Raw genomic sequence first — 24,241 nt, 5'->3', positions numbered from 1 at the left:
AAGTCTTGTCCCATTGCATGGTGTCAGCGAAGGTTTGGGAAATGTGCACCAGCAGAGCCAATTCTGCAGTCTCAGGGAGCACATCTGCTCCCCTAACTCCTATTATCCTCATTACCGTTATCCTATGGGCACCAACAGGGCTTCGTGGCCCTGACCAGCCTCACTGGGACCCCCACCCAAGCACCCAGACCTTGCTGGAGCTGCTCCCTAGGTGTGCCCGTGCTCAGCCCTGTCTCCTGGCTTATGGACTGGGCTTCCCTGGAGGTACCCCTATGCTGTAGCTTTTCTGCAGCCCCATCTCCTCTGTCAGCACCACGTCTCTCTACTACAAACCTTGTGATTTATGCAATGCGTCACACCTCCAGCTGATTCCTCACCAGTTTTTTTCCTTATCGTGGGGAAAGCAACAGCCGCGCTGAGGTGCACCTCTACCACCTGCCTCATATCTCTGCCGAGACAGGTTGAATTCCTCAAGTAAAGGTCCAAAATATCCTCCTGCTTCCCCTCCTCGTATCAGCTCAGGCAGCATTTGGCTATCAGCATTACAGGAGTCTGAAAACGATGTTCTCCTCTGCAGTATCTCCAATAAATCGTTAGCTAGTAAGAGGTTAATGGCAGGTCATTGCTATTCCGGCTGAGTGAGGAAGAAGCGAGCGCTTTCCCTGGATATGGGGAAGAAGAAGGAGCTCGGGCCCCTCCTGCACACCGACTGCAGAGCCCTGCACACCACCAGCTGCTGATGACTTCTCCTGGCCCCACAAATGCAAATGGTTTTTTTCCTCCCAGAAACCACAGGCGCAGCTGCCCTGCACAGCGGGACCAGCAGCAGAGATGCTCAAGGTAGCAGAGAATATGATAGAGGTGAAAAAAATACGGCATGGTGTCAAAGCAACTGGGCTGACCCCAGGATTGTACACCTCCCCACGTCTCCCCAGCCCCACAGAAATGCCCAGATTACCTCCCAGCTGCAGGAGAGGAGCTTCTGCTTGAAGGTGGATGACCACGGAGCAGTGAAGAATAACAGTTAAAATAAAGGCTCTATATGTCCTATTGCTGTGTGCCAGGCTTTAAAAACCTGAATGTTTAACCCAGTTATTCTCAGAGCAAAACATTTCATTATTCAGAACCAGCGGCTGGAGGACTGCTATCTATTTCCAGTTACCTGGCCATGCAGAGCATTTAATTCTGTGACATATCAATCAGACATATAGCGTGAGATATCAATTATACACCCGGAGGGAGAGGAAGCAAACTGAACAAGCCGAGTAATTTGAAATGTAAGGTCAGAGAGGTGAGGTTTTTAGGAAAAAGCTGAATGTCAGCTCGCATGGGCTCCTTGTAGGACTTCAGAGAAGCTACCAGCCCAAGGCTCGGGCGTCCAGGTCCCAACTGGGGATGCTGAGAAACCTGTGGTATCCCCAGCCAGCAGCAGGATTTCTCTGTAAATGCCTTCGGGCATTTTTTTTTTCTCTATACACATTTGGGTAGCTATGTCTGCCAACTTAGAAGACGCCAGAAATGGGCAGCAAACCTGCACTGAACGTGTGCTGCCGTGGTGGGTCCCTGTCCCATGCCTGTCCTGCTGCTTCTCCCGCCTGCCTCTGACTGCACAGCTGAGTCGCCAGGATAAACACAACCAGGTTCCCTCCCGTTTGCCCACGTTAACGGTTTATTTGTTACCAAAACATGTTTACACTCTCTGCACTAAAATCAATACTTCCCACCTGTGCCTACACAGCAGAGTCTGGTTTTGTGAATAACTGTAAAGAAATTCAGTCTAAACAAATTAAAATATAAATAAAGTAGCGTTTTCTTCCCAAATGTATAGCACAAATCATCTTTATGTGTTTATACACTAGCCCTTACATAAGGATTTACAAACAAATGTCAACATTTAGTGACTACTTTCTCCCGCTGAGTCTCCTGCATCACTCATTCCTCATTAAGAAAAACTCCTTTCCAAAGAGATGTCTCTGAAATGCAGTGCTCAGCTGTTTTCTGGCACATTTTGAGCTCCTCTGCACCACCCCGTATTTGAGTGCTCTTCAGAGCTGCAGGGAGTCTGAACCAAGGGTGCTTTCATGTCTGTGAAATTCAGATCTATGCGTTCAGAGCTGGTTAAAAATATTCCTTTATTTTCTTAGGGCACCACTGCTCTTCATGCTTATGGTAGAAATGCTTTGCACCCCTAAAGAACTGGGGTAGGAAGAGAATGAGCTAGGCGCTGTACAAAACACACCAAAAAGTTTGTTTCTTCTCCAAACATCAGGATAAAACAAGGTGGGGACAGGCAGAGAAGAGGGGTTTCACTCTCCTATTACCGGGCAATATTGGCCTCTCCTTTTGCACAGACAGTGGTGCCTCCTCTCTACCCAAAACACACGAAGCCTGAACAGCAGTACTGAAGAACAATAAATGAGATTTAAAGGTCCGTACCCAAGGGAAGGAGTTGTTATTAAGCAGTAATGCACACAATTAAACCCAAAACATAACAATGGCCCCGAGGGCTTGCAGAGATGCTGGTTCTTCCAAGACAAAAAACAATCACAAGGGTCACCGTGCCCCGCTGTGGGATAGCAGAGATGGTGGAACAGGCTGGGTGTAAAACAGGCTCGCTCCCCCCACCGCAGCAAAGCATCATCACCTCCACTGTAAAAGGAGAGCTGGTGGCAGCTCGTGTACAAAACTTAGTGGGGAAGCAATAAACAAAAGCCTGACAGCTTCAATGGGAAACCAAATCCTGGGGACCCCCTGACTTGCTGATTTAACCAACTTCTCGGGCTCGTTAGAACAAAGCTGTATTCACGGGAGAGGGGTACGATTGCACGCAGGTGATAAATCACAGCCCTCCCAAACTTCCCAGGTCTTAAAGAGAGAGGCATGAGCGCCAGCAGCAGAAAGCTCTCTGCATCCTCGCCAGGAGCTCGAGCAACAAAGCACTGGGGAAGTTTACTGTAAAGACTTTGATGTCTATAAGCTTTCTTCATAGTAAAGGTGTTATACGCTAGCACTAAAGTTTGAAGTAGGTTTTTTTCCTCTCTTACCTCTGGTCTTTGACTCTCAGTCTAAACTTTGATACAGAATGAAAAATTCTAGTGGTTTTGAATCGAGATGTCTTGCAAGTGCACATGCCCCAGAGTCACCAGTGCAGCAATTAAGGATAAGCACTTTCTAAACAGTTCCTCTGTTCACACAGCCCCATCCTCTGCCATCACTGTTAGTGAGATTATCTACACCAGGAATAGCCATTCTGGGTCAGACCCAAGACTGGAGACATCTAATGCAAGTTCCCGTCCCTGAAAACAGGCTAATGAAACAGAGAAGAAGCATGGTCAGCAGGTCGAGGGAGGGGATTCTCCCCCTCTGCTCCGCTCTCCTGAGACCCCACCTGCAGTCCTGCGTTCAGCTCTGGGGCCCCCAACAGAAGAAGGACATGGACCTGTTGGAACGAGTCCAGAGGAGGGCCACGAAGATGATCAGGGGGCTGGAGCACCTCTCCTATGAAGACAGGCTGAGAGAGTTGGGGTTGTCCAGCCTGGAGAAGAGAAGGCTCCAGGGAGAACTTACAGCAGCCTTCCAGGACCTAAAGGGGGCCTACAGGAAAGCTGGAGAGGGACTTGTTACAAGGGCATGTAGGGATAGGACAAGGGGTAATGGCTTTAAACTGAAAGAGGGTAGATTTAGATGAGATGTAAGGAAGAAGTTCTTGACTGTGAGGGTGGTGAGGCACTGGCACAGGTTGCCCACAGAGGCTGTGGATGCCCCATCCCTGGAAGCGTTCAAGGCCAGGCTGGATGGGGCTTTGAGCAACCTGGTCTAGTGGAAGGTGTCCCTGCCCACGGCGGGGGGGCTGGAACTAGATGATCTTTAAGGTCCCTTCCAACCCAAACCTTTCTGTGATTCTATGAAGATTGCTGTGATTCAGGATGTCCAGGGGGAAATGCAGCTGTGTTTGCCTCTTTGCAGTAATACCAACGCAAAGCATATATGCTTTGCTCTCTATTTTGTTGCAACTGAACTCCAGAAGCCGCATAGGATAATCTCATTGACAGCAGAAACTGAATGACGGAATTATGCTTAATGAAAGTATATGGGCTATTAAACAAAAAGCTTCTTCCAAAATAGGATTATTTCAGCTTCAAAAGTGCTGCTTTATTTTCTCCTTCTGCCTTACTAAGTATCAAGGTCTTTATGAAGCCAGGAGCTGTGCAATACTTGGCTACAGATATAATTTATAGCAGATTGCTTTTTTGGTTAAGGTAAAAGAATTGGAAAGAAGTTTTATTTATTTATTATATGCTGTCTGGGAGAATAAGAGAAAATATGCTACCTGGTATTACTCTAGACTTGACTTACAGACTTAGTTGTTAAAAGAAGGGATATTAATTAAATTTTGAAAAAGAACAAAGAAAGTATGGCATCAAACTCAACAGCTCCAACCCTGCTCCTAGGTTTACTAACTTAACAGGAACAATTTGAAATGCAACAATGAATTAAAACCATGCCCAAGTTCTTGTCTGCAGCTGTGTCAAAAGCTGGATGCTTGGAAAGAATTTATAAAAATTCTGCAGTTGGCAAATGAGGAATAATCACTTTCCATATACATCCTCGTCCAATATCCTAAAAGCAGAGAAACAGCCGGCACAAGCTATGCTAAATAGAGTATAGTGTATGCCAAATATGCAAAGTAAATAGTACTCAGGACTGCAATTTAAATTTTAATGAAGGACTTTTTTGAAAAATACATATTGCAAAGACAAAACATGAAACAGCAGGAACTAATAGCCAGAAGGTGCTTTGGGTTTTAAGTCTTTCCAGGAAGAAAGGAAAGAAGGAAGGGTAGGAAAAGGTACATATTAATTCAATTATTCTTAATTTTCTATATTTTGTAAATTTGCAGATACTTTTTATAAGCATGAAACAAATCTGGGTATTTATAGCAAATATATATCACATACTTTACAAAACAGAAGTTGCCAGTGTGACCTTTGCACAGTTTGAATGTGTCAGAGTTGCTACCTACCACACTGCAAGCGTGCTCCATAACGATGAACGTATTGCAATACAAGAAATATCACTTCTTATATGGATATCATCATATCAAATAAAGTCATTACAGCAAGCTACGCTCCAAACAAGGTGTGCAATTTATAAAGCTGTAACAGATGCTCAACCACAATAGAAATATTTTCCTTGAAGGATGACAGATAAGTGATATGCATTTCCAGATGCTGCCCTGCGGGGAGTAAAAAAGCAAACTGGGGTATGAATTAATGGGTCTGTGGTACCCGAGTTTTTACCACGAGAAAGTGCCAGGGGATTTGGCAGGCAGATGGCAGTACCAAGGTGCGCAGGCTGATGGTGCCCAACTTAGTACCCAAGACCGAGTGTCTGTGAAAGGCACTTGGTCTTTGGGAGAAGGGAGCATCCACCCACATAATTTGGGATCCGCATTGCTGGACTCATCTTATCTTTGTGAGCCATCTATGAAGCTGAACTACCTGGGGTCAGGTACAGCATCGCTGGTATTTTATTTAAGTAACAGGAAGCTCGTAACTGCCCAGGTGGGGCAACACTCAGCGATTTCAATAACTGCATGAGCTTAATTGCTCTTGTACATGATGCGCTGGGGGGTACAAGGCAGGGGACCACCACCAGGCAGTCATATTTCCTAACCAACTTGACTGACAGCTCCTTGCCAGGCACTAGAGCCACTCGGAGAGCAGCTCGTACCTCCTCATCTGTCAAGGTTTTATCTTGCACAAAACCAAAATGTATTTTTGAGAAACGGAGCAGGGACAAGCCTTCAACTTCTCACTCTTTCTCTTCCTAAATTGAAAACGCCAGACCTTGTGCCCATCACAGCCCATGCCATTGCCAAACTGCTAACGCTCCCAACTCTGGAGGAGCCGTGCCAGCTCATCATTCTCCAAACCCTGTTCAGGATCATTTTATGGCCCTATGGCATGATAGGCATTGCTAGGAAAAAAAGAAGAGAGGTTCAAGGATATTTCACCTCTCCTCAAGTGAAAGTGCATTGGCACTGGCTCCTCATCTCTCCAAATGACTTCAGTTTTGTGCGGATTATAAAGTGAGTCTCCTACTCCATAAAAAAAGATCTCTTTGCTCAGGCACAAATTAATGAAAATTAGACTCAGAGCTGTATATTACAGTCTCCCTTTTGAACAGAAAGAATTGTTTAAAGGTTTCCATTAGAAATGATTGGTTTCTCTGTGTGGTGGAGCTAACGTTTTTTGTGAAGCTAATAAATCAACATAATGATAATTTGACAAAGATTCAAGATATCTGTAAGACTTCCTAGAAATTAAAATCTATTCAATTGGAGGAGAAAATTAAGTTAGTGACCTAGGTACAAAACGAGAGTATTTCAGATATTTATTCTTTAGTTTTCTTTTCCTGCTATTCATTAGTTTCTTTCATTGGCTCTTGGCTCCTTTAGGTACAAAGCAAAGCAGAGGCACATAGGCACACCTTCTTATATATATATATTGGCATGTATTTCTGTGTTTGAGGATATGCATTTGATCAGTCATAACTAATTATATGAATTACAGCTCATTCAAAAAATGAAAATAAAAGGCAAGACAAAAATCTAACTTGCAATCACTTCTTTCTCAGCAAATAAATCCCTTTGCATGAACATGTCCATGTGAAACCCATGCACAAAAGAGGGCATTTTTAGAAATTTTTTGGCACTCTAATATTTGGACTGGTGGTGTTTGTTTTCTATAAGACCAAACATAAGATTAAGTACAACACCTATGCAACTCAGGCAAACCTTGTTCTCCAAATGTCAGAAAAATTCAGTGATGCTTTCCTCCTTGCGTTCAAAAAGGCAGAACATAAATTTTCCTCCACTTGGGTGCCTAACAAGGTGATTTTTTTAGTTTAGTTGTTTGGACATGATGTTGGAGAGTGTCTGGGCAGAAAAAGCAGAATATTAATTCCACAGAAAAGAGTCTGGGATAAGAACAAATGAAGGATGACACTGGAAGAAATCTTACCCGTGGGAAGGATGGCTTTGGGCAAGGGCTTAGAGCAAAGGCAGAGAAAAAGAGGGATGCGTGGGATCCTCTGGGAGAGGAGAGCCAAGCCAGGCTGCTCCCTCCCTTGACCCAAAATTACTTCTCCAGCAGCTGCAGCTAAAAGACTCGTAACTCAGCAGCATCTGTGCAAGCCTCGAGCGTGGCTCTGCATCGCAGACCTTCCCACGTGCTGCTGATATCGGGGTCTTTGCAAATGCACAGCACACAGTGAATCTGCTCAGGACTTCAAGCGCTCCCTGATAAGTCTTCTCAAAGTCAAGCGTCCCTGAGCATGGGTGATTTACCTGCAGGTCTTCACACTAGACCGTGTTAACTGAAATGACCTGCTGCAGAGATTATGGATCATCTTCCCTGTGTGCCACATGGAGAGGGAGAAGGAAACTGTTCTTCACAATTATGTTGGTTTCCAGATCATCTCCTCCAGGATGGGTGACAGGAGCATTTCACCCCAATAAACCTCTGCTTCAGCACTTGATCTTGCTCACTAATTAAAGCATGTAGTCAGCTTCTAACCAAAAATGGCTGCGTACACGAACACTATGCGGGAAAGAAAAATAGCTATACATAAAGTAGGGTTAAATTCAGTGTTTTGCAGAGAAGCAAAAGGTTATCTCGGCTCCCCATCAAACGTAGTTCATAAGCAACGTGACTCTTCTTACTACCACCCCTCTCTGTACATGCATCTGGGTGTTTGCAAGGCTTTGATATCCATAGCAAGAAATGTTCCCAGTTGTCAATGAATTTTTACCCTCAAGTGTTGTTAACCTCACTATCCTTTCATTTACAACAACACTGAAATCAGAGACGGGCTGCTGGAGTTCAGCAGCAAAGGGCTGTGTCTGTCTGTGATCAAAGCACCCAGGATGTTATTTCTGTGATTATTCTAAATCTCCATCCGCACTCTTACAACGGATTTGCAGAGAGGGAGTGGACAGCAATATGAGTAGATTGCTAAAAATTGGGCTATAGGTCCAGTTTACAAAAACATGCAGAGGTACAGCTGATATTATGTCTCCTGCTATGAGAAACTCAAATAATTCAACATTAAGTTTCCACTCAGACTGGAATAATAAGTCAGAATCTCAACTTTGCAGTGAAATGAAATATTCTGAAACAAGTTTGGTATTGTCCTTACGCCTCTGCTTCTGATGAGGTCAGAACATTTCTTGTAGGTCAAAAATTTTAAAGTTTCATTTCATTCTGCTTTTTGCCCTGGCTTTATCATTTTGACTTTTACATAATGCACAGCATCCCTGAAGAGTTAAAATAACAAAGTTGAAGTAAAACATCCTGATGATGCCCTTAGGCACTCTTACAGAATAAGAATTTAAAAACACAGCATCAGAAAATCCTCCATCAGAAAACTGCCAGCCCAGCCCTGCTCACCAGCAGCAGCTCCCAATAATATCCGCTCAGCTTCGCTCGTCTACCACCGTCGGCCTGGTGTTCTCTTGAAAAATTACTCCCACTAAAGAAAGAGTTTCTGGAAATCCAGCTTTTTAATGCACTGCGCTGAAACACAGTCTAACAAAGAAAAATCATCTGTGTGAGGAGCGGGTCTAAATAAAAGCAATCAATTACTTCTCTTGTACTTAATAGCATAGATGTCAAAGCAGTACTAACAAGCTCTTAGTACGGTGTAAAAAAATAAAAAACCCCATATACTAAGGACAATTACAGCAGCGATGCAAAACTTGGCTGCAATTCAATTTATTTAAAGTTATAAATCCTTGTCTCATGCATCCCCCAGCAGTAGAGCTCTAAACTCTTTAACTGATGAAATTAAGCACTCTTATCCCTATTTTACACATGGGAAATTGAGCCAGGTATAACTAAATAGCCAGAAGGCTGGAGGTCAAGGGGAAATCAAGGTTTCCAGAGTCCTAAGTCAGGACTCTGTCCATCAGGAATGGTCTCTCAAGCTGAAAAGGAAGGTTGCCCGTAAAACCATGCAGGCTTAAATAACAGGTCTATAGGTGACTACAGGGTCTTTGCTCGCTAGCTCTCTTTTTCTGTCTCCTTCATTTTAAATTTTATTTCACAAGAAGAATAAAAATTAAAAATATTCAAGTTCCTACAAGGCTCTTCATTACAGTCACACCACGAGATCATTTTTTGAGAGAAATGCTGAAGAAGCAAGTGCCAGAGATAAGACATAGAGCAAATGTGGGGAGTTAGTCTATATTGTATGCTGCCGTATTTTATGCCTTAATACCCCTCCACACAGCTGAATTTCTGTTTCCACGCTCCCAGAGGCTCACTCAGGTGCCAAAAATACACGAAGGCAAACCCTCCTGCCTCTGTTTTATCATATCGGACCACCTCATTTCTGCCAACGTGGCCAAGTTGAGATCAACCGATTTTCTGGAGCTGCCTAAAACCAGACCTGAGTGAGGTGGCACCAGAGATGGTACAAAGCGGTCCAAAAGCCTCTCCAACAGAACAGGGTCCTCTTTCTTTAGCTGAAAATAGGGAAAAGGGCTGGAAGAGGCCATCAGGATCACTGAATTTTCCTGCCATCCAGGCCACGTATTTAGTGCAGAAGATTCTTCAGGAAAATCAGCATCCAGCAGTGAGGAGGTCCTTGGTCTCCATATAGCAGCGCTTAGCAGCGCAAAACCAAGCTACTATCACTCAATCGAGTGCAGTAACACACAGATCTGGAAACAAGCAGGACCAGTGGTGACAGCATGAAGGGTTGGGCTAGGAACCCTGTTAAATCTCAGGGTCTTGGGATAGTTGGGGTTTGGTGAAGCTGCTGCAGCCCAGGGGTTGGGGATGGGCCATCACGTCCCCTTTCCAGGCTGCCACGTGCCCTGCAGCTCTGAAGATGACGCTGTGACTGGGACCACCGGCAGCGCTGATGGGAAGGAGCTGCGTAAGGACAAGGCTATTTTTGGAATAGCCAGGAAGACTGAGAGGAGTTTGCAGATTAAGAAAGAGCTTGATGTGCAAACAAGATAAAGTCTCTGATCAAAAACATTTTCGGGGAGACTTGAAACGTGCCGAGAACTGGAGGTTTAGTACAGAACTGCATCTCTGCAGGGGAGAGGGCTGACCCCTCCTGTGGGTCCTGACCCCTTTATGTTCAGAAAGACACTTCAGCCCTCTTCAGCCTTCTCTTTGCTGCTACGGAAAATGCTGCAAACCTGTGAAAACACCAGCCACAGACGTTATATCTAAAAGCAACATAATTGTGAGTCTTAGCCACATCAGCCACTGCTCCTGGTTTGCCTTCCCAGCCATTACTCTTCATTAATCCTGCTGCCCTGTTCATCAGGTTGAGAACTCCTCCAGAGGATTTGAATTAAGTAGGTGGTCTCCTTTAAAGATGGAGCTGGAACTGAATAAATTGGGAGAGTGCATTATGAGAGCACGACCGGCGCACAGCACAGCATCCCCATTTATCTGATTCAAAGTTTGTTTAGTGGGTTTTTTTTACAGGAGACTCAGCTGTTTAATTCTTTCCCGTGGGCACACTCCAGAGGTAATGGACAAAATGCCAGGGTGAACACAGAAAAATGATGACATCCCCCAACAGAATAAATACATTTTTTACAAAAATAAAGAAATAAATAGAATTAGGAATGGCTCTGCAGGCTGCAGACTGGCTCAGCCACCCGAGTGGAAGCAGGCTGGGAATGCGGCACAAAACCTCTCCGGGAGCCAAAAAGCAAGAGGAACAAATGGGTTTGGAGTAGGAAAAACTTTCTGATGCAGCACAATTTTACAGGCACTGACTGTACGTGTGGGATGGGATAGGATGGAGAAGAGTGTTTTTATAAAGCTTCCTCTGGTCCCTCACTGTGCACCAAAGCACTGGGGAAAGGCAGAGGATGCTCTGCCTGTGCCGACACCATTACACAGAGCATCGGTGTGGGCAATGAGAGGGGGGAAAAATGGGGAGGTTATTGCCACGAGGACTTGTACTGCCCCAGGGCACAGGTTGGGCGATTGCCCCATGCGGAGGTGGGGAGCTGGGTGTGAACAGTGCAAGGATCAGTGCCCAAGGGACACCAGTGCCCACGGCCCTGCCTCGCTGTCACTTGGGGGTTGGAGGCAGCCCCATGTTCCCAGTGCTCCATGCAGATGGAATAAGATTACTCCACCACTCACCATGCTCCTTCCCTGAGCTTCTCTGCATGCAGGATGGACCGAACCAAGCTTGCCTCAGTCTCACACACCTCCCCTGGGTTGTGCATGGGATGTGCAGAAGGTAGTCCCATCCCCAGGGCACCTGGAGGTCACTAAATGCTTTGGTGCAAGAGGAGGCTGAAAGCCAACTCCTTCCTGATCCACTTGCACCAACGAGGGGGGGCAGCTCCTGACTGTGGGTCCTTAACTAAACAGCAAGACCCAAAGATGGAGACTAAAGTTGCAGATTGAGGGGAATCAGTGGAAATTAGCTTTTGGGGCTGTGGACAGCTCACAAGAGGCAGTAACTCCTCAAGCGTGGAAGCTCGGTAGTCAGAAGTGCCAACCTTTCCAAAAACCACACAGCAGCTCTGCAGGAAAATACGGCCTCGATGCAAAACTTGTGAGTGCAAGTTCATGGCTTCCTTCTTCTATAGACAGAAGCAAAAATCAACAGATCGAAAGGCAGGTTGTTTCTGAACGTGGTGGAATTGGCCAGAGAGCAGGTCCACAGCAGCAGCCAGAAACATCGCTGTCACTACAGGGAAGGGCTGCGCTCTTGCTATCACACTTTCCCTGAGCTCTTGCTATGACAGTTTCTAATCAGGATTGGGTGCTTATGATTAAGAGCTCTTGGTCTGCCCATTCCCTTGACTCCTGGCTCTCTTGTCTCAGAGCTCAAATACCAAGAAGGAACAACCCAAAAGGGATGCTCTGTGCTCAGCAGCACAGAACAGAAAACATCGGACTAAAAAAACAGACGAAAACTACTGAAGGCATAAGAGATGGCCAAACATTTCTGCATGATGGAGTACCTGAGTGGAAAGACTGCTCATACAAGACTGCTCGACTAAACCTCAGCAGAAAATGACTCAGATAACTATGAGGGAGGGATAGGGGAAGGGGAGGGGGTTCTTTCCCCTCTATACAGGCAAATATATGGGAGCAATCACAGTGACCCCCTCCTACATTGCCTGCTCCCTCTTAGACATCAATTCCTGCCTTACTCCTCACCACAGAGACCCTTTTATAGGTCCTGCCCTTTTCAGCTCTCCTGACCCATCTGGTCCCCTCGAGTCCTGCAAGCGAGCACCCCACGTTCACACCAGGTCGGTGCAGAGGGAGCCCAGACACTTGCATGGACGACGGGAAATCACCCAAGCAGCTCTTTGGAGCCCCAGCCCAGTGCCTGCAGCACAGGGAAGCGGATTTCACTGGGAAAATACTTTTACATTGTTGTCGCTGGTGAAATTTCAGCTTGGTAGGCCATTACCTGTAAAGCAGTAATTATATTCTTCACAATACTGGGAACTGGGCCATGATTGCCTGGTGATTAGGAGAAGCAATGTGCAACCAAAACTGAACATTGCTCCAAATAAATTGGGTAGGTGGCCACAAAGCCAAGGCTCTTCTGGGTAATCTTAATGAGGACGCAGTTACAGCAGGTGAGTGTAGGAATTTCATTTTCCAAGAGCATTTCATTTTCCAAGGACAGCAGACCACAGAGCTGCCTTCCAGGTAATGAAGTCGATGCAAGTGTCCAGGGGACAGATTTCTAAGGGATCAGGGATCTGACTAAGAGGAAACATGAGGCAAAAAGTAAAAGAAGCCCTGAGCCACAAGGCCAGATGATGAATCATTCAAAAACTATCTGTTAAAAGCCCAGAGGATTTGTTTACCTGCTGTTCCTGAGAGTTATATAGCGATGTCACCTTGAACTCAGAGGAAACAAGCTACATTAGCAAAAAGAAAACCTTGTTATTTGTCACTGTTAAGCACGTCCAGCCTCATCACCCTGTTCATGCCTTCACTTTTACTTTGTAAGATCTAATACTGCAAACTGCTTAAGCAGGTTTTTATTCCCTTCGAATTCACAGTCTGTGGCACCCGAGAGTCAGACCAAGGTCTCGCCTCCCTCGCAGTTTATGCACCAGCACACCTTGGCCATGCTCTGGGTCTGCAGCCACACGCGCTCTCCCAGTGTACCCTGGCAGCAGCCAGGAGTTATTGCTGAACATTAAGTACCTGCAATTTAAAATCACAAACTGAGGAGTATGAGTACTATGGTGTTGGAAGGGAGTAATTTAAAAGACGTGGTAGCAAAGCATCCGCGTTGCACTGTCTTGTTACGCTGCTCATTTGAATTAAATCATTATTTTTATTCCATAGATCATGTATTATTTTACTAAAGCTTTCTGTAAATGAGCCTTTACAAATTCACAGGGAGAGGTCTTATCTTCATTCCTTAAACTAAAAAAAAAAAAAAATTTAATATTATGGCAAACAACAGATAGCTAGCGAAGGAGTTCACTTGTGTGGGGACAGAGACTAATTGGAAACCTCTCCCTTCCAGTTCTGCTTTGCACTGCTAATCAGGATCATAACTCCATCTGAGCACGGCTACAGATGAAGAGTGGCTGTGGGATCAGGGCACAAAAGGCTAATTAAAACACTTAGACAAGAATGAGGAAGATGATTGTAAAGCAACCCCAAGCAGCAGGACTACCTTTAGCTGTACAGGATATTCTACAGCTGGTCTTTGTTAAATGAAACACTATTTTTACATTGCCATAAATTGCATTTAATTGTTTTGTTCGCCACAGGATTTACTGCATTACTATCTTCTTTCCGTTCCAAATTTCGCTGAACTTTCTCTGAATTCCTTGCAATGCCTTTTGTTTTTTCCCTTTTTTTGGCTGAGTTTTGCTGAGCTGAATCACTGCAGGGACTATGCCAGCCGCACACTTTGTGTTTATGGCTACGTGCCTCCTACTAAGGACACTGGGCATATTTTGAGATCCTCTTTCAAAAGCCCTAACCAGCTGTCATCTCCGCATTTCTCTTCTCCAACTGATCTCCTTCTCTACCTCCAGACACACAAACTCTCAGACAATCTGTTATAAAACTGTCACTTGCTCCTCTGCTGCACAGTCCCCATCCCCATCATAGGAAGATGCCACAGCACTGAAAGAAGCTTTTGTTTTATTTTTTTTGCATTTTCTTTTTTTCTTTTTTTTTTTTTCTTTTTTGTTTAATGTTAAAGGCTGTGCAGAAAGCCTGTTACACCCTGGGCTCTCTGCTAACGAAGGGGCCATCATGCTCTCACCATGCCAGACCAGTGCAGGGCACCAGGGAAGGATTGCATCGTCCCTGTGCAGCTGTGTGGCAATCACTTTCCGATGTTTCTCTTTGGGGGTTTCCTTTTTTTGGCCATCCTGAGCCTTAATTTCAGTAACACAAAGCACATGCCTTATCCCAACTGAGCAGTCCCAAAAGAGAAATCTGAAGTGTTTCAGGCACCCAAAAATCAAGTGCTCTGTAAGCCACTATTGAATATTGAGATGTAATCACTCTCTGAGTACTGACACCCTACTTAAACCCTGCAGGAATGAGACTTCCCTACAGTTATGTTTAATTATGGTATCACTTTTATTGTATCACATGAAGCCTCCTTTGTATTGACACAAACTCAATACAACAACCAGAAATGTATTGCCTTTACTTTAAGCTACAAGCAGGCTTTATTTTTTAATAAAGCCATATGTTGCGATCTGTTGTTAAGCAGAACCTCCCCACTAGACTACACACAAACAATGTTAAACAAATCCCAATATATCTAAAAATCCCAATGTAGCTTGTTTTCAGAAGGAGCGAGAGTCTCTGTGGGATCCCTTCAGCCAGATGGAGACGGCTACCGCGTGGGCTGAGCCGGGCAGCGAGACTCCAGCGGCGTGGGAGGAACGAGCCCCTTCTAGCACACGGTCTGCCTCCACCTGGAGCAGACATCCGAAGCGGATTAGGTGAATCGTAACCCAAAACACCTAATTTCTCTGCCGCTGGCACAAAAGAAGCTGGGGCCGTCTCGGTGTGGTGGGGAAGTCCGCAGCCCACGGTTCAGCCAGACACATCCTATGCTCCGGGATGAATTCCTGCTGCTGAATGAAAGCACTGAGGGAGATGGGTCCCCAGGTCCACGTGGAGCAACAGAGATGCACCAAACCTGCCCACTACAGGGTGCTCACACGCCTTCGCTGCACCAGTCCAAAGGATGTTTCCTTTTGCTATGCCAACACGTTAGCCAGGGAACAGCAATAAAACCAGAAAAACAGCTAAATACCAAGTAAATGGTTCACTCGTCTCCTACTTTCCAGTAACAGCTACCTGGGTACGCTGCAATAATTATACACTGTACTGAATAATCCAAGGGAGGTGTCACAGGGCCAGAGGCAGAACACTGAGTGGTACAGAACAGACTCCAGGAGCAGAAGGAAAGCCCATGAAAAGCAAATGCATCTGAATCCTAAAGCTCAGAGGGGGTTCAAGCCGACGGGGACCCCCGTGAGCCAGGCTGAGGAGCAGCAGTTTGGCTTTCGCTCCCCCGCAGCAGCAGTAACCTTCCCTTCCCCTGAATCTCGTTTCCCCCAAAACGCCGAGCAACAGACAGGAAAAACATTTTGTCTTTCTTGGCTTGCCAATGCTGTGAGTGCTTCTCCATTTGTCAGGATTTAAAGTTAAACAAAAGATTTCACTGTCTTATTTCTTTAAACCACAGAATCTATTTATAGTCGGCTGCTTCTGTTTGGGTAGGAAAAAAATGAACCCTCCAACACATTCTTTTCGTTCTGATCTTTCCTGATCGATACAAATCCCCTCAATCCTTACCTCTCTGTTTTGAATGATTCATCGCATTCATCATTGAGGCCGACTCTTACGGCATCAACCCGGTTATCCCAGTTGACTTCCTCAACTTTATCAAAACCAATCCAACCTGTCAAATATATCACAGGCATGGTCCTATGCCAGGGCAAATCTGAAAAATTAGCTTGGTCGAGGTGTTCAGGAGATAAATGGATACGTTATTTTTTGGTGAACATTTGAATCTCCCTTTTGTTGTCAGAAATCCAAAGCCCTTTCCAGTAGGTATACCTGGTTTTTTCCAGTCTGCTGGCTAGGAGGACACTGATGTCCCCAACAACTTCTGTGCTATATAAGGAGCAATTATAGGTTATGAAAGGCAATCTCTGAGTGAATTAGGGGGCTGTGGTGATGTGGAGGCTACAGATAGCGTCTAAACAATTTAGAAGGGTGACTTTGGTACTTACGGGGCATGTGGTAGCACGGGTCTCTGTCACTACGTCCATCCTTGCCTCCTGCAGTGGGTAAATACATCCTAATTTGGGGGTAGGAGGAAGGGGGCCTGAAATATCCTCCTGCACCTCCTCATCGATGGTCTGATGATGTCTTCTGTAGAGACTTGCAATTATTGTTGTCTTGTTTGCCATTGTCCCTTTAGCAAAATGTAATCTGGAGATGGGGTAAATCAATCCCGATAGGTCATATAACCCACATGAGATCATGCAGCAAATTGGTATAAGAACTGGGATTAGGGCTTTTGCTCTCCCACTCGCGTATCTAAGAGCGCCTGAAGATAGAGGATCCAGATAAAGCACACTTTTCAGGGGGAGCAGGATTGTGATGGTCATATTAATTCCTCAGCTTTCATTTGTATTTCATAGGAGCTTTCCTCTCATCAAAAACGGCTCTGGCATTTTCTTAAACTAACTGAAGTTGTCTTCATTAATAACATAGTCACATCCATGCAGTATCAAAATACGTTACTTGCTCCATTATTGTCAGTATTGTTTGTTTCATTTGTATGAAAAAGTCCATAATTGGCAATATTTCCATAAATTAGTTGATATCGTCCTAACAAAATGTTACAGCTTGGCACAAATGAAAAGATTTATGTCTACAAAGTCTCAATTCATCTTGAAGTTTAATTATAAAAATTTATTGTTAACTTTCTGAGCTTTTTCCTTAGTAAATGCCCCAAGACAAGAAGCAATTATCATAAAATGCAAACATGGCTCCCGGAGGTAACCAGCACAAGGGTTATTTATCAGCTAATAGGGTATCTTAGCGTTTGATATCATGCAAATCCCTCATCATTATGGAGATTTAATTTACACCTTTCATTTCTTTTTCTTTTGGTAATGCTTTACTAAATCCATTTCAGATGCTGAGTGTTATCCGTTATCACAATAATTGTACCTCTGATTTATTCCTTTCTGGACATGTGGCATTGCCAAGAAAACAGCTTATCACTTAATGATATGAAGGGTCCAGGGTTTTGCAATGCTTTCCTGAAATTCAAAAGCCATATTAAATAATAGTTTCCACAAGTGATAACCATTCTTGGGCATTTTGATCTTTGTGCGAGGGTCTCTGCAGCTCACCAGTTCTCACCCCTCCTTCCAGCAGTCCAAAAATCACAGGCTGCCAGTTCTCCTTCCCTTGGAGAAGGTGCAAAATCGATGTTCTCCCCTTGCCAACAACATTAACCTCTCCAAGCTGCGTAATGGCAATCCCCTTGATATTAGCTGTGGGACTCCCAAAACCTCAAGCAAACTACCCTGCAACTGCATCGCTCAGATTCATTTACGCCTGTGGGCTGAAATGAGGGAACAGGCAATCATCTCGGCACGGACTGCCAAAGCCAATCAAAAGATTACCGGGGTTTTGCACCGCCTGATGGCATGGGCATTTCTTCCTTCCTCTATTTCTTCACAGGGAACATTTGGAAAACAGCAAACAGGATGATAATTCAGCTTTAAAGAAAAGTCAGCTTTCTCTTCCAGCACGTGGCAAGCCTTGCAAAACCCTCACTGATTCGCACCGAGACAGCAATCCCATGTGAGCAAATGCTGCTCCGTGCGATCAGGGTTATATCCCGACCGCTGCCAATATGTCACTTGCGAAGACCTGACCTAGCTTCACACTCGGCCCAAAACCTCCAGGAGAAACTGAGCTCCGTGCTCACCGCTTGTGGGACCTGCCCAAGCCAAGCAGAGCTAGCTCACAGACATCTGCAGGAGCTTCAGGTCCGGCTTTGCTGTGGGCATAGGCAGCACACCGGAATTTACGGACCGCGGAGGGCAGTCTTTCCAGTGCCCAATATGCAAAACCCTGCTTACAGTTCACAAGCAGTGCAAGGAAATTCAGGTTGGAGATGAGACTGTCCCCGATGCAGCTCCTCTCCAACTTCTCCCCTCTGTGCATCCCATATCGTATGTATCCAACAATTCCTGCTGTCACCTGGAACCTGCACACAGCATCAGCCGATAGAGAAATCAAATGTCCATGGGTAATACACACCACAAACAGCCATGCCTTTCCCAATATAAAGCTAGTGCAGTTTACATAATTATTTCCAGTCCTTGACCAGAATTAGCTGCAGATGTAAGTGCTACATGCCCACCGTCAGCCATTTTCTAGCTGCGGCGCAGATGCTCGGACCATATTGTTGTCAGTACAGTTCCCCATCCTGATATTGTATCCTAATGAAGCATATAATGTGCCAGTTTACAGTATGGATGGGCTGACATCTTCATAAGGAGCAACGCTGCACACCGCGGTATCTGAAACACCAGCCTGTGTGCTGACTTGCTGCTCAAAGAGGGGTTTCTTTTCCATTTTCTCACCAAAAAAGACGGAGCATCCCCCAGGAAGCCCTTGGGACTGCGCTTGCCACATCCCCAGGGTGTTTGCCACGCACCTTCCAGTCCACACCAGCAGCACGTGGCAGATTAAGGCTGCCGCATTTGCTCTTCAAAACCCTCTTTCAATGGCCATCTTCAGCAAACCATTCCAGTTATGAACAGACTTTGCTGATGCTTCAGTTTTCTTCAGCTGAAGGTCATTTTACTACATGTAGTGAGAAGAAACGTGGCTACGGGTTTAACATCAAGAATAGAGGTCAGGACTCCTGGATTTCTATTTCCAGCTCTTACAGAAATTCAGGGTACGCCCTAAACAAGTCATTTGGACCTTATTGTCCGAGAGCCCACACAGAGTCCGAGAGACTTGCAAAGGCTCAGCACTTCTGAAAAGCATAACCTTGCTTTGTGCCTCAGTTAATCCAGCTGAACAAGGGCATTGTGCCGTTATAAAGCTCCAAGATAATCTTTAAAAAAAAAAAAGGTGGCATAAAAGTGCAAAGCACTGCTAAGAGCACAGTCACGCTTGCACACTATACAACCCCCTCGGCAGCTTTTTCACACACTTTCACCCTCGGCTTTGCTCTCTAACGCCAACCACAAAGCCATAACACGGTAGCCGCAATCACAAAACGCCAATAGTAACTCTATTTTTTTTTTTTTCTTTTCTGCTTACAAAGCTGGACAAGTGCTTTTTAATTGCAAATGAATATTCATGTCAAATAAGGAGGAGTGCCTAGAATTTGTGGGTATAATTTTTACAGGATGACAAAGACAACCCTGTGATGGTGATTCATTTTGACACGACTATAAGTGTACCGCCAGCAGTGCCCAAGTTTGGCTTTTGCTAACACAGAAATGATTCATATTTTTGACGTCGCTATCAGATAGAGGGTATAAACTTATGCGGTAGGAGAATAAATAGCATGAGTCATCCTTTTTTCTTTCTTTTAGAGACACTTGTTCAGTGCTCTTAACCTAATTGTGCCTGCATTTCTATGCGTAGTAAAGACAGACAGAAGAATTATGTTCTCTGAAGACTTACGCTCTGCCTGTAACTCCTCCTGTGGTGAACTGGAAGCGGCACAAGCATGAAACCTACGGGCAGGACAGCAGCTTCTCCTCAAATTTTGTACTTTCATCAGTTCCCTGTACATCTAATGACCTTATATGGCTTAATACTCAAAATCAAAATGTACTTAAGATACTCAAAATCTGTGGCATTTGTCCTAGACACCATCACACAACAAAAAATCACTATATGGAGATGTCCAACAAAGCTCTTTTGGGACTGTTGTAAAGACTCCTAAAAATGTAGGATTTTCCACAGTGGGGGTTTTTCAGGTAATGACACAATTAGGAGACGGTGGATGGGGAGGTGTAGGCGTACAGCAGATGCACAGACCTGCCCTGCTCCACTTTGTAGCAGTGTAATTATGCTGCCCACTTCAGAATAAAGGCTCAGCTCAACGGCCACTGAAACGGACACCCTCGGAAATCCCCTTCTGTGCATGTCCTGATGCTCAGACGCCTCTGCTTCCAAAAAATACTTAAAACACAGGAACCAATCCATTGCAAAGATGTACAGAGGTGCTAGAAGCATAAAACACGGGGAGTAAATCAAGGCAAATGCAAACTAACTAAATGACTCCTTTAGAAACTTTTTCTCCAGTCCTAAATTTCCATGACCCATTGAACAGGAACTCATGCCAGCACTTCCATTAAAAGAGGTATCATAAACAAATTTTTGTCTGAAGAAGGTTTTCTTTTTTTTTTCCTTCTGTTTCACTATGATCGCTATTCATAGCCCACTTCTCACCTTCAAAGCACATTAATTCTCCAAATATTCTTGTGATGTAAGTGATTATTAGTCTCATTTTATGGATGAGGAAAATGAGGCAGAGAGGTTAACAGACTTGCCCATAGGCCCAGCTCTATAGATACATAAAGAAAGATCTAGAGAGATGTTTTACATTTATTAGTTTTAATATCCTCTCAGTCCTGCAGAGCTGGGCTTGTGGTAATTAAGGCAACTGGCTTTAACAGGCAGTGATGTGCAAGGTAAGGAACCAAGGCAGTTCTTTAAAGCCACTACAAAGCAATTGTAAAATAACTTTCTTGTGCTGTACAGGCACGTGCAGGGTGGCAAGCTTTTTATCCCCGCTCATTTTGGATCGTGGATACGACCTGCCTGGTGCTTGGGTGCTCAGGACCAGCCTCCGACAGGCTTTGCGCAGAGGAGGTGGGACAGCAGTGCTCCATCACGGGAGCCCTGCAGGAAGGCATCTCCTGCACTTCTCAAGTGCGAGGGAATGCTCCCCAAAGCAACGCTTTTCTGCAGCACTTAGAGATATCTCACCTTATAATTCAGTTAATTCACGTTGTCCCTTCCCGAGCTGTATTGTGTCAGCTAAGCCTTGCCATATGAAAAATCAGAATTTCCTGCATAATCTAGTGAGTGAGTGAGAGTGTGTGTGTGTGTGTGTGAGCACCTCTACCAAAAAGCACCTGAAGAGCTTCTTAACTTCAGACTCTTAAGAAACAATTTGTGTTTTAACGTAGAAATTCCCAGAAGGGCAATTGAACAGAGATAACTTCTAAAAATCAAACTAATCATAAGCTAAAATCAAGTTGTTTTTATGGCTAATTTTCTCCAGCTGCAACCAGTGCATGAGAAATATCATAGAAAAAGACTTTGGCTGTTAAAACAACTCATAAACCTCTAACAGCGTCTTTCAGATCCTTGTAATCTTTGTTAAGTGTCTCAATGAGTACCACTACAGCATCGTGCTAGGCTTGCATAAGAAGCCAGGTAGAACGCTCAGACCGCTGCAAATGGATCCGCGGGTTGTGGTGTGGTCCTTTACCTTCCTGAGAGACAGTTTTTGGATAATTTCAGAAGTAGCATCCCCTCCTGAGCAGGGGAGCTTTGTGCTCAGCACTGTGTGCACAGTGCTGCACATATTCCCGGAGGCACCAGCTGTCCCTTGGTGAACCAAAACTATGCCAACCATTCACTCTCTCCAGGCAAGATGAAAAAAAGTCACTAAAGAGACGGCTTAGATAGTTATTAAACACCAAGACACCAATCTTGGGTCAGGAAATGCCTAAGAAGCAAATTCCTGGAGTCTGGGAATAGTATTTTGAGGACACATCTCTACCTGCTTGCCTTGCTCTCTTATTCCCTGGGCTCTGCTTTTGATCACTGCTGAAAACAAGACACTAGGGAAGATCAGGATTTTTCTAATCAGGTGTGGCTGATCTACTGCTTTTATGTTACATATTACAAAGTCGGGGTGCAAACAGAAACAGTAAGACACAGAAATGGGCAGCCAATGCATTTGCTACCCACGCTGTATAGTCCAAGAAAGCTATCACTAGCAAAACCCTTACTTAGAAAGGAAGAGTGGAAAGTGGCATTCCGAGAGAAAAAAACATAAACTTTCTGAATAAAGCAACATAAAAAACCCTAGGAACGACTGTTCTGGAAAAGCACATAACCCATTTCACCTCCTCTTGTGAACTGCCTGCAACTCTTGCATGAATAACACAACACGCCTGGAGAAAGTTGTAGCCAGCCTCCTGTCTTTATATTCAGAAACAGAAGCAAAGTATGTGGTGCTTTGCCTCTTCTTAAGCATAGAAATGAAATACAGCCCTCACGTACAGATAACAATAAGTTACTTGAACTCAGCAACAGCCTCCTGCTGCTCTCCAGACCTCTAAAGGGATTCCCACAGCAAAAGCCTGACTGTCCACTGGTGCTAAACAAGTATTTCTGTTAAATATCTCTATTCAAGCTCATCAAAGGCAAAATGGCTCTAATTGGACTGCATGACAGTGTTTTAAACTCACAATCCCAAAAAGATCTGAAGATATCCAAGTAGAAGGGGAACATCTTCCTGAGGGAGGTCATGTAGGGAAGCATCTCGCACCGGACTGGGTGGCTCAACGTGACCAGAGACAGGATATCACATAAAAGTAGTGATTTGCTACAAATGTTCTTGTAAGCCATACTTTTATAATTACGGGGTTTCTAATATACTGCCATTTCATTTCTCAGTGCAAGCTCTGGAATAAATTAATTACACAGTGCCTGACCCACACCCTTTGGTCTAATCACCCCAATGTCAGCGCTCCCTTGTATTTTGAAGATGTAGTTGCCATTTGATAAGGATCCTGCTACCCACTAACTGTCCCCTGTAATGAGCTTTCATGAAATTTAATTTCTTTAATGCATTCCTCTGATCTGACTGATTTGGACAGTCCGACACTTGACTTTGTGTCAGCGTTTATTAGAATGCCTGCTCTGCTTGGCTGTTTCCCTTTTAAAAACAAAAGTAGTAGTAATGTTTAAATGCATATACAACATCGATGGAAACGGTTTGGAGCAAGTCTGTAAGAGAGTGACAAATCGGAGTGGGCCCAGTTTCGAGCAAAAGAGCAAAGCTCTTCACCACCACAACAGAAGAACCTTTTCCCGTACGTCCCCACAGGTTACCCCATCTAACCTGACAGATTGAGTTTGCAGTAGATGCAATGATGGCATTGATTAGCACATAGTGTATTAATTAAGCAGGTTTCTCCATCTACCTGACCGTGCTGAGCACCTCTGCTGCGTCCCACGTGATGTCCCAACCACCCGACCGACCCCTGTCTCAGCCTGTCCCTTCACACCCCTCATTCCATCGACAACAGCATTTCATTCACTAGGCAAATCAAGGAGGTGAACGCAGAGTCCGATTTGGTTTTATACTTTAGCTAGAGCGCAAGGCACGGGGCCCATCGGGTCTGCCAGGTTTCTTCTGGAGCACAAGGGCAGCACGGCTGCTGAGCGGGAGCATTAGCCCGCCTGCCAGAATACATGGCTTTCAAAGATCGTATTTGCTTGAGTCTTAAATTATTAATCCATTCTCTTCAGGTTTGCTATCAAATCATCTCAATTGTTTTGCAGTTTATTAAAAATGTCCTGCACATCTGGTCTAATCAGCCAGAGGAGAATCGACCGATTTGATTGTCAATAGCAATCCCAGGATATCAGCTTGGTAATCACAGCATTTTCCACCTCACCAGCTCCTGGAAAGGGTGGTTTAATCACCACTGACGTGGAAAGCACTCCCAAGTGCTATAGGCACGGTCCAAGCAATCGTACTGCTCTCCGTAGCACCAAAGCCAGCCTTTTGGGGTGGAAAATACGGCACGGCAGAAAAAGCAGCCATCACAATCATCGGCAGCGCCCATATAAAAGTCCACCCATATCTGCCATCCCAGACCGACCCCGGCTCCTCTTCTGGACCATGGGGTATCGGACAACACAACTTGTGGCACTACCTTTCCTACACACCACGAAACCCCTCCGAGTCTGGCGTTTCATGTGCTTACATCTGAAGTCAGACAAGCCCTGCAAAGACAGCAACCCGAGACAGCACGTGCCAAGGATGAGCCATCCAAAGGAGACTTCTCCTGCCTCTTTTCACACCTTAAATGTATGTTAGCACATGGAAAATATGAAAAGGTTATAGCAATACTGGAAAGGTTTGAAAC

At 44.9% G+C, this 24,241-nt stretch overlaps 1 long non-coding RNA gene across 1 annotated transcript in view; it reads right to left on the bottom strand.

Annotated features, from left to right (window-relative positions):
• LOC127016854 (uncharacterized) overlaps positions 1-24,241 on the bottom strand; it is a 73,275-nt gene that overhangs the window by 2,052 nt on the left and 46,982 nt on the right. The gene's annotated exons all lie outside the window — the stretch shown is intronic.

The sequence above is a fragment of the Gymnogyps californianus genome, chromosome 5 (genome assembly GCF_018139145.2).
Source record: "Gymnogyps californianus isolate 813 chromosome 5, ASM1813914v2, whole genome shotgun sequence".
In the NCBI taxonomy this organism is placed as follows: domain Eukaryota; kingdom Metazoa; phylum Chordata; class Aves; order Accipitriformes; family Cathartidae; genus Gymnogyps; species Gymnogyps californianus.
The sequence above is the reverse complement of the archived record's forward strand: the minus strand, read 5'-3'. Positions and strand labels throughout refer to the sequence as shown.